The sequence below is a fragment of the Meriones unguiculatus genome, chromosome 3 (genome assembly GCF_030254825.1).
Source record: "Meriones unguiculatus strain TT.TT164.6M chromosome 3, Bangor_MerUng_6.1, whole genome shotgun sequence".
Classification (NCBI taxonomy): Eukaryota; Metazoa; Chordata; class Mammalia; order Rodentia; family Muridae; genus Meriones; species Meriones unguiculatus.
In genome coordinates this window covers 167929888-167939365 of record NC_083351.1, presented here as the reverse complement: position 1 = coordinate 167939365, position 9478 = coordinate 167929888, and positions in this window count along the sequence as shown.

Here is a 9478-nt window from a genome sequence, read left to right as displayed (position 1 = left end):
CAGGCAAATCTCTCTATGGAGAAGTCAAACATATCATAGCACTGAAGAGGGGAAGAGTACTGCTCCTCTTTCATCTTTCTCAAGTTGGCTGTGTGCTGCCAAAGGTCCCTCAGAATGAGCATAGAAAAGTCATTGCCATGGAACCTGACCTTGGCCATCTGGGAGCACTTGCTGAGGGCAGGTGTGAGGACAATGAGATGAGAGTCCTTCATCCTACAAGCCTTCAAGTTCAGGGACTGCAAAGTGTCGGCCACATTCTCTAGGAAGACTCAGAGAGGCATAAGATCCAATTTCAATAAACCACACCTCTCATGTCAGATGTTTCAGCTGAAAGAGCTTTGGACACCCAGAGAAGTAATTCAAGTCTGACTGTGAAACTTGGTAGTGAGTGATGGAGAGGGTCTCCAAAGGTGTCTTCAGGCACCTAGGGACACACAAATAGGTTAGTTCAGACAAGAGTGTGTATACTGAAGTTTACAAGGAGGGAGATGGGTATGCATGTCTCAAGGTCAGTGTGGCTGTACAGAGAATGTGAATACCCAGGGTGCTGTCTGCTCTAATCTGCATGGTCAAGTCTCACCCACAACGTTCACCATAACTGTGAAGTAGTTTGATGCACACTTACTCATTGTTTGCTTCCCAATAATGGCCTTGCATCAAGCACCCATTACTCTTTAAAATTAAGGAGAAAGGCTCGCTCTGGTACCCGATCTTGCTCTCCATCCTTGCTTACCCAGGGATCAGATTCATCCAGTCTCGGAGAAAGAAGATGCCATTCATGGAGAGGTGCTGGAGAGAGTGAAGATTGGAGAACTGAGACATGAACTTCCCAACACACTCCACTTCTCTGTCTCCTGTCCTGTTGCAATTCTTGTAGATGTTTGACAGGAAGAGGTTGCAAAGATTTCTTATTTGGCAGAAAAGGGGAGGAAAATGGACAGCTTGAACACAATCCACTCTGTGTTCACTTACAACTCCTCAACATCCTCTGGTTGGAAAACCTGCAGGATCTGCCTGATAGTGCAGAGAGACAGAGCCAAACCTGTATCTTTCTACTGCAGAACTGGATGGAGCCCTTTCTATGCTGGGCCCACCTCAAGAAGTGTGCTTGCTCTGTACCCATGTAGGCCATGATGCAGATGTCAGCAGCTACCATGTTCGGATGCAGTCGTAACTCACATCTCTGAGGAACCTTCACTACATGCTGCTCATCTGGGGTCTCTGCTGAGCAGACACCACCCTCCTCCAGCCCATAGGCTGCAGAATCCATGGTGCTCCTTCTTTAGGTCAAGAACCAGAAGTTTTCTCCTCCTGTGAGGAAAACACCTGAAGTGTCAGTGGACATTGAAGAGACCCTAAGTCACACTTTACTGCACATCTCTAAACACAGGTCTTTCCCCTGCCAGGCTTGTGTTTTCCAATGCTGAGTGTCCACTATGTCCTCATTCATGCTACAGAAGTTTTCCCTGAGCTGCACATGTATCCCTGACTACTTTCCTTCCTCTTAGTGACTCTCTATTACTCCTTAGTCCCATTACTAGTGATTGTGGGAATGCCAGGGAAGGCTCATTTCACTGTGTGGCTACATTTACTCAAAGCTCTGACCATAGCCAACTGTCCTTAGGACAAGCAAAGAACAGCTTCCAAAACTCTGCATCTCTGCCCTATGATCCAACAGAGTCTCTGATCCTCTTATGAGGAAGTAATTCTGCCTGACCCCACAATCTCTTCCTTCTTATCCATGGGCTCCCTTCTACAGTATTGCTTATTGCTTTCCTGGAGTGAAACTTTCTTTGCAGCCACATGTCTATTCTGGATAGCACAGCCTTGAAGGTTTCCAAGTCATGGGTCTTAATCAATTCCCCTATTAGGAGACAGTTGAAAGGCCAGGTTGCCAACATTGCCTTCACAGTCATAGTGTGTCTACAACTGAAGGCCTCCTTGAACAGTGCTGGCAAGAGCTCCATGGGCAGTTTGTCCAGAGTTGACATGCCCAAGGCCTCATCTCTCAGCAGTGCCTGCCTTGCCAGCTTCAGGAGTGTGGGTGGAGTCTGAGCATTCATCCTGGAAGGTCTTCATTCAGAAGGAACCTGGGGAGGTATTTAGGGGAGAATAAATTATCAACATCAAGTTTGGAAAACCCCCTCACCCTCACAGGAACCACTCAAGGTCAGAGTTACTGCTCTGTCCTTGGTGGAGACATCACTTTAAGGAATTGTCCTCACTGGTGGCCTCAAAGCTAAACTCCCTCATTGGCATCATGGGAGCCCTTCTACTAGACAAATGGGCACATGATTTCCAGGTCAAAATACCTCATGTATGACCCTTAAAAAAATAAAATAGGCCAGCAGGGCATGGTCACATAAGCCTTTAATCCCTGAACTCCAGAGGCAGAGTTAGGTGGCATTCTCTGTGATTTGGAGGCCAGACTGCTCTACAAAGTCAGTCCAGGACAGCTAAGGCTACACAGAGAAACCCTGTCTTTATTAAAAAAAAAAAGACAGAAAAAAGCCATTCATTGTGGTTCAGTGTTTATTTCCTGCTAAGGAGGGCAAAGACAGTAGTTGGTTTCTACAGGCCTTTCTGGGTTACAAAAGCAGACCATATCCAAAGACCAAAGATATTTTAAAAAGATGCAAACCAAAGCCTAAGTCAAGGTGTTTGTGTAACTCACAGTTGTAATTCCACATACTGAGAGTCAGAAGCAAAGGATCTGGCAGAAGAGCAAAGATGTGTCATCTACAGGTCTCCAGTGTGAGCCCTTGTCTCGCAAAATCCATAAAAATAATGAATGAATAAATGAATGAAGCACAGTACAAGGTAACATGATAGTAATTCCAGCACTCACAAGGCTCTGAGTCAGGAGCATCTTGATTACCTGATGAACCAGAGCCACATAGCCAGTTGTAGGAGACCACGAACAGCATAGTAATCTATGTCTCAAAACAATCAACAATCATAATGAAATCAACCAGACATTTGAAATGAAGGCAAAACCTCATTTGGAATTAAACCCAATGTCTCTTTGTGTTCATCTGAAGAAAGATAACTCAGTATTTCCTGTCTCATCTTGGGGCTGAAAGGTCTTTTCACTGGGTAGAGCACTCCTAGCACTCAGGGAGGTAGTGGCAGATTGAATTCAAGGTCAGCTTGGTCTACAAAAAGGGTCCAGGAGAGCCAAGGCTACACAGAAAGTCTATCTTGAAAACAAACAAACACACAAACAAACAACAAAAAAAACAAACTAACCAAGCAAACAACAAAGGTCTCTACATCCAACTGCAGGATCCAAAGGAAGACAATTACTCACTAGTTCTGAGCACTACTGATGGTGTCTGGACCCGAACTGAGCCAGGCAGTTCCTCCAGCGCTCCCATGTAGCCTTCATATACCTCTCTGCTCACGCTCCCTACTGCAGCCACACCTTCCAACCACAAACTGGAATTTTCTTGGATAGTTCAATCTCCACCCTTTTAATTCTATGTGAAACATTTAATCATTTCAGTGATTGAAACAACTCAAGAGAACATCCCATCTCCATCTTCCTAAAAACTCTTTAGTAAATATAAACATGCACTTGTTAAATAACTATGAACAGCTGAATTTGATGATTTGTTCTTTCATTGGCTTACTTGTTACTCAATTTGTTTTAGGGACTGAATCTTGTACTGATGCTAAAGTTGTTTTAGAACTCTAGCTTAGCAATCCTCCTACCTTAGCATCCCTTTTCCTGCTAAAATTACTGTTGTGAGCCACCATATCTGGCTGAATTTTAGGCACGGGACAAAAGTCAGTCTGAGATTGAGTCAGCTCAGGGTTTAATCTGTTGATGATAATAGACATAAAATAATTTAAAGATACTGTCACTGGTCTTGAAGAGTTTAAGTTAGCCTGGGTGACTCCATTCTGAAATGAGGAGACATCTTGACTGGGACCTGAACTCAAGTACCAGGAAATATCACAGAATGTGCACTTGGCAGAAAACAAAGTTAACTCTCCTAGCAACAGCCTCCAGGAAATATCACAGAATAAATACTTGATAGAAAATAGAGACAATCTCTCTGGCAACAATCAATGAAAATCGGTTGGGACAATTCTCCCCAACATTCCAATTGTAGTTTAGAAGAATAACCATTGGAAGTTAGACTTCACCTAGAAGGTCACCTCGCCCCTCTGACTTTTACCCAGTTCTGCAATGCCAAGGCATGAACCCCCACTGCTTGCTGTCATGGAAACCCCCTGCCTGTGGTTTTTCCCTTTAAAACCCCTGTTCATTCAGGGCTCAGGGTCCCACTTCTCTACTGCTGTGTCAGTGAGACTTGGGTCCTGTGTTTGATCACTCTCGTAATAAAGTTCTCTTGCTTTTGCATCGAGTGGTCTCCTGTTGGTCTCATGGTCCTGGCATAACATTTGGAGGATTCCTGACCTAGAGAGCTTAATCCCGTGGGTAAATGTCTTCTGTGTTTTCAGTTTGCTTGAAGTGTTTGTTTGCCTTTACTTTCTGTTCTTTGTTCTGAAAGGCCTCCAGGTGTCTGCAGAAGTGACAAGTTGTGGCTAAAGTAGATGTACTTTGCGGCCATTTCTGCTGGGGACAAAGACATTTTTGACCTCATCAGGTTTGTTTTGGCACTTCTCTGGCTGGGAAACTGGAGCGAGAATCTCAAGGTCTGTGAGTCAGGACCACCCACTCTGGAGTTTCTGTGGGAAGGAAACTGGAGCAAGAATCTGAAAGTCTTTGAGTATGACTACATGGCCACTGTGTCTGTTTTTACAGCCAGGTTTTTGGTTTCACTTCATCTCTGTGTGTAATTGTCTACTGCTTGGTTTTGTGCCAGAAGTTACTGCTTCATTTCTGTGTGCATGATAAATTGTTTATGGTTTTGAGTTTGCCCGAGATTGCTTGGTTCTACTTTTGTCCAAAGCTGCCGCTCTTTTCACTTCTTTGATTTCAGTTTTGGTCCCAGGAAATAAGCCCTGGTACAAGCTGTGTTTTATTGTCTTTAGTTTTGCTCCATCATCACTGACCCGTTTATCCATGTTGGAACCACATCTGGCTTGGTGCCAAGGACCCAGAGCTGGGCATTCTCCCCCTCTGGGGAACCAGAGGCAGATTCTACTGCTCATTCCTTATGGATCCCAGATGAGTCATTTTCTTGGTTTTGGGATTTCTCACTTTCCCTATTTATTAGTCAAAGCTTAACTTCTGTTTCTAGTGTGAATTTGCCTCCCCAGATTTTCACCTAGTTGACACTGCAAGCTGAGATCTGGACTTGCTGGAAGCTGACATCATTGCTTACTGTGTCCTCCGGTGGATCAACTAAACAGATTTTTCTGAGGACTGCCCTATTGCCCAGCCTTTAGCTGGCATTTCAGCCTTCCTAGCCCCTTGATGCCAACAGTCCTAGTGTCAGCACTGAAACAGATTCAGAAGAAGAAGGCTTCGGTCCAAAATCCCACCTATTAGGCTGAAATTCTAAGTCAAAAGGCCTCCCTGACATTAGCTATTTTCTTCAAGAACTGCTTAGCTGGAGTAGCAACTAGTATTGCAACACTGGATGTACAAAGCCATAATTATAACAGCTCAAAGGCAGATTCTTTTGCTCTGGTCATTTTTGGATCATGCTTGCTTAACCAGTTGGTAGGATGTATTAGGCAAAGACTAGGAACTATACAGATGATGGTAATGAGAACCCAGTACCGCCATTTTAAAGCTGACCATGGATTGTAAGAGCCCAAGATTGGTCTCTTTATGAACAAGGAAAGGGGGGAATGAAGAGTTTAAGTTAGCCTGGGTGACTCCATTTGGAAATGAGGAGCCATCTTGCCTGGAAGCTGAACTCAGGTACCAAGAAATATCACAGAATGTGCACTTGGCAGAAAACAAAGTTAACTCTCCTATCAACAGCCTTCAGGAAATATCACAGAATAAATACTTGATAGAAAATAGAGGCAATCTCTCTGACAACAATCAACGAGAATCGGTTGGGAAAATTCTCCCCGACATTCAAGATGTAGTTTAGAAGAATAACCATTGGAAGTTAGACTTAACCTAGAAGGTCACCTCGCCCCTCTGACTTTTAGCCAATTCTGTAATGCCAAGGCATTGCTTGCTGTCATGGAAACCCCCTGCCTGTGGTTTTTCCCTTTAAAACCCCTGTTTACCCAGGGCTCAGGGTCCGACATTTCTACCGCTGTGTCAGTGAGACTTGGGTCCTGAGTTCGATCACTCTCGTAATAAAGTTCTCTTGCTTTTGCATCGAGTGGTCTCCTGTTGGTCTTTGAGCATCTCATGATCTCGTCATGACAGTCCTTGGGACAATTATTTTGTCAGAGTCAGGAATGTGTTCTGGCACTCAAGGCTTGAACTGAATGCTCTGTCAATAAACTACAGTAGCAGCTACTCAAAAGGTTGAGGTAGGAAGAAGGCCTGATTCCATTAATCTTATGGCTGACCAGGGAGTTGGGGATGGACTTAGCTGGTAGAGAGCTACCCAGCATGCACCAGATACTCTCTCCATCACTTAGTGCACCAGATATCTGGGATATGCCTGTAATATCAGAATTTAAGATTTGGAGGCAGGCAGTGCAGTAGTAACAAATGCCTTTAAGTCCAGCTAATTTCAGAGGCAGATATGTGTGAGTTCAAGGCTAGCTTGTTCTACAGAGGGAGCTCTAGGACAGTCAGAGCTACACACAGAAACTGTTTTTAAAGATAAAAAAAATGGGAGCAGAAGGATCAATTCAAGGTCTTCTTCAGCCAAACTGTGAGCTGAGTGAGCTGAAGGGCAGCCTCAGCCATGTAAGACCTATGCTCCAAAATGGACAAAAGCAAAGCAGAAAAAGGAGGCCCTGGAGGAGGTGATGTCCTCAGCTCCTAGAAAACAGAGAGTGCTGCAGGAAGGATCAGCCCATCATTCTTGTTCTAGGAGATGAAGTCAAGAGTGGGACATGGTCTGAAGGGTTGGCTGAGCAATACTGAGCACCTGCTGATCTTCTATTCCCAGCACCTACATAGAAATGATCTGTAACTCCAGTTCCCAGAGATCTGAAGTTCCCTTCTGACCTTGAGCCTCAGACATGCATGTGGTGTACATTCACATAAGCACACAAAACACCAAACACCTAGAATAAATCATTAAAAGAAATAAAAGTTTGGATCTGTACAAGGAATGTTGCCACACAGCTTTATTCCCTGCACTTAGGAGGCAGAGGCAGGCACATCTCAGTGAGTTCAATGCTAGCCTTTTCTAAGTAGCTAATTCCACACCAGTCAAATTTATGGAGTAAGGGTCTGCTTTAATATTAAAACTGATCTGGGCATGGTGTTGAATGCCGTCAGACATCCCACCTCAACATGCACTCTCTCCTGCCAGCTCACCAGTATACAAATGAAGGAATGTGCTAATCATGGAAAGAAAAAGTGAAAGCTGACCCAGGGTGCTGGTTCAAGCTTCAGGAGTTGAAACACAAAACTGAGACTAACTTGGACTCTGTAATGAAATTCTGTCTCACCTAACCAAGAACCAACAATGAGAGCTGTGTGTTAATTAGGTACCTCTAAGGCTTGCCCTGGGTTTGATGAATGAAAATGGGTGCAGTAAAGAAAATAGAAAAGCCAATCAGTGGGTGAAAGGGAAAGAGTTTATTCCAAACTACCAAGGCTGTCTCCTGGTAAAATCAAGGGGAAAGCTACAGGGGAAAGATTTTCAGGGTTAAATGGGACCTTGGGAAAGAGGGCTTGTGAGCAGGGACTGAGGGTGCCTAAAGGCTGGCATTGACCCTGACAAGTTAATTGGCACCAGAGTCTTATGTCAGTGGCAAGACCACAAGTTTCTCTTGCAAGAGATAAAGACAATGACTCTACTTTTAGCAAGCAGGAACTTTCTTCAAGTCCTGGAAGGAATGGGGCCAAATGGGAAAATGACTCTTTTGGAAGGCCAGACACCGGGCTCAATGCAAGAAGACAGAAATCCCAACCTCAGACCCTGTAATTCTCCTCATTTCAAGCTTTTTCTTGAACTTTTTTGTGATTGTCCTGTGTGCTTGTGAGGGGAATCCTTGGTGAATCACATGACTTGGGTGGAACCTGGTGAGTTCTGTTGTTTGGGAGGCTTGGATTGACCAAGGTGCTATAAGCCCTGTCCAGGTGACTTCGATGTCATGTTCCTCAGACTTCATAGAGGTAGGGTTGGAGAGCCTGGCATTGTGTCTCTTCTGGCTTCCTGGATGGTAATTGAGGCATTCCCTTGGCCTTTGACTTCGAGGCTTAGGCTCTGCTGATTCCCTGCTCCATTTCTGGGCATGAAACCTCCACATCTTGTGCTGGTCTGGTGGTCCAGGCTTTTTTTCTGTGTCCTCTTCTGCCCTCTACTGCTTGTGCAGCTGTGACAGCAGCTTCCCAGTTGTATCCTTAATAATTGGCCACTGTCATTTTCCTGACCCCCAACTTATCCTTTCTCTTGTCTGTTTTGTGCATCCATAGCATGAACTTGTGAGCCTCAGAGCAATAGCTCATTACTACCCTAGCCTGGAGCAACAGCTTCCTTTCTTGCTTGGCAGTCTGTCCTATAGGTAGAGCCAGAACCTGCTGACTTGAAACCCAAATGAAGTACTAGGCTAGCCCTCTGTCTCTCTCTTGGTTTTTAGAGACACGATTTCTCTGTGAAGCCTTGGCTGTCCTGAGCTCATTTTGTAAGCCAGGCTGGCCTCAAACTCACAGAGGTGCACCTGCCTCTGTCTGCCTCCCTGAGTGCTGGGATCACAGGAATGTGCCTCTGAACCAAGTGCCATCTGCTTTTTATTATCTCCAGAAGTCTGACTATGGAAATACATAGCCCACTTCTAGTGGCTGTCTTTCTTCCTTTCCTTTCTCTTCCTCCTCCTCATCCCTTTCTTCTCCTTCCTCTTATCCTACTTTTTTTAAACAATATTTTACTTTATTAATTACAGTTTATTCCCTTTGTATCTCACATGTATCTCCATCACACTTCCCCTCCCAATCCCACCCTCTCTCCCCGTTCTTCATCCATTCCCCTCCCCCAGTCCACTGATAGGGGATGTCCTCCTCCCTTTCCATCTGATCCTAGTCTATCAGGTCTCATCAGGAGTGGCTGCATTGACTTCCTTTGTGGCCTGGCATAGCTGTACCTTCTTACTCCTGAAGGTGAGGTGATCAAAGAGCAGGCCAATCAGTTTATATCAGAGACAGTCCCTGATCCCATTACTAGGGAGCCCAGTTGGATACTGAGCAGCCATGGGTTACATTTGTGCAGGGGTTCTAGGTTATCTCTATGCATGGTACTTGTTTGGAATATAATTCTCAGAAAATACCAAGATTTGTTGTTTCTGATGCTCTCCTTGTGCAGCTTTTGTCCTCTCCAAGTCTTTCTATCTTCCCCTTCTTTCATAATATTCCCTGCACTCTGCCCAAAGATTGGCTATGTGTCTCAGCATCTGCTTTGATACTGTGCAGGTGAGA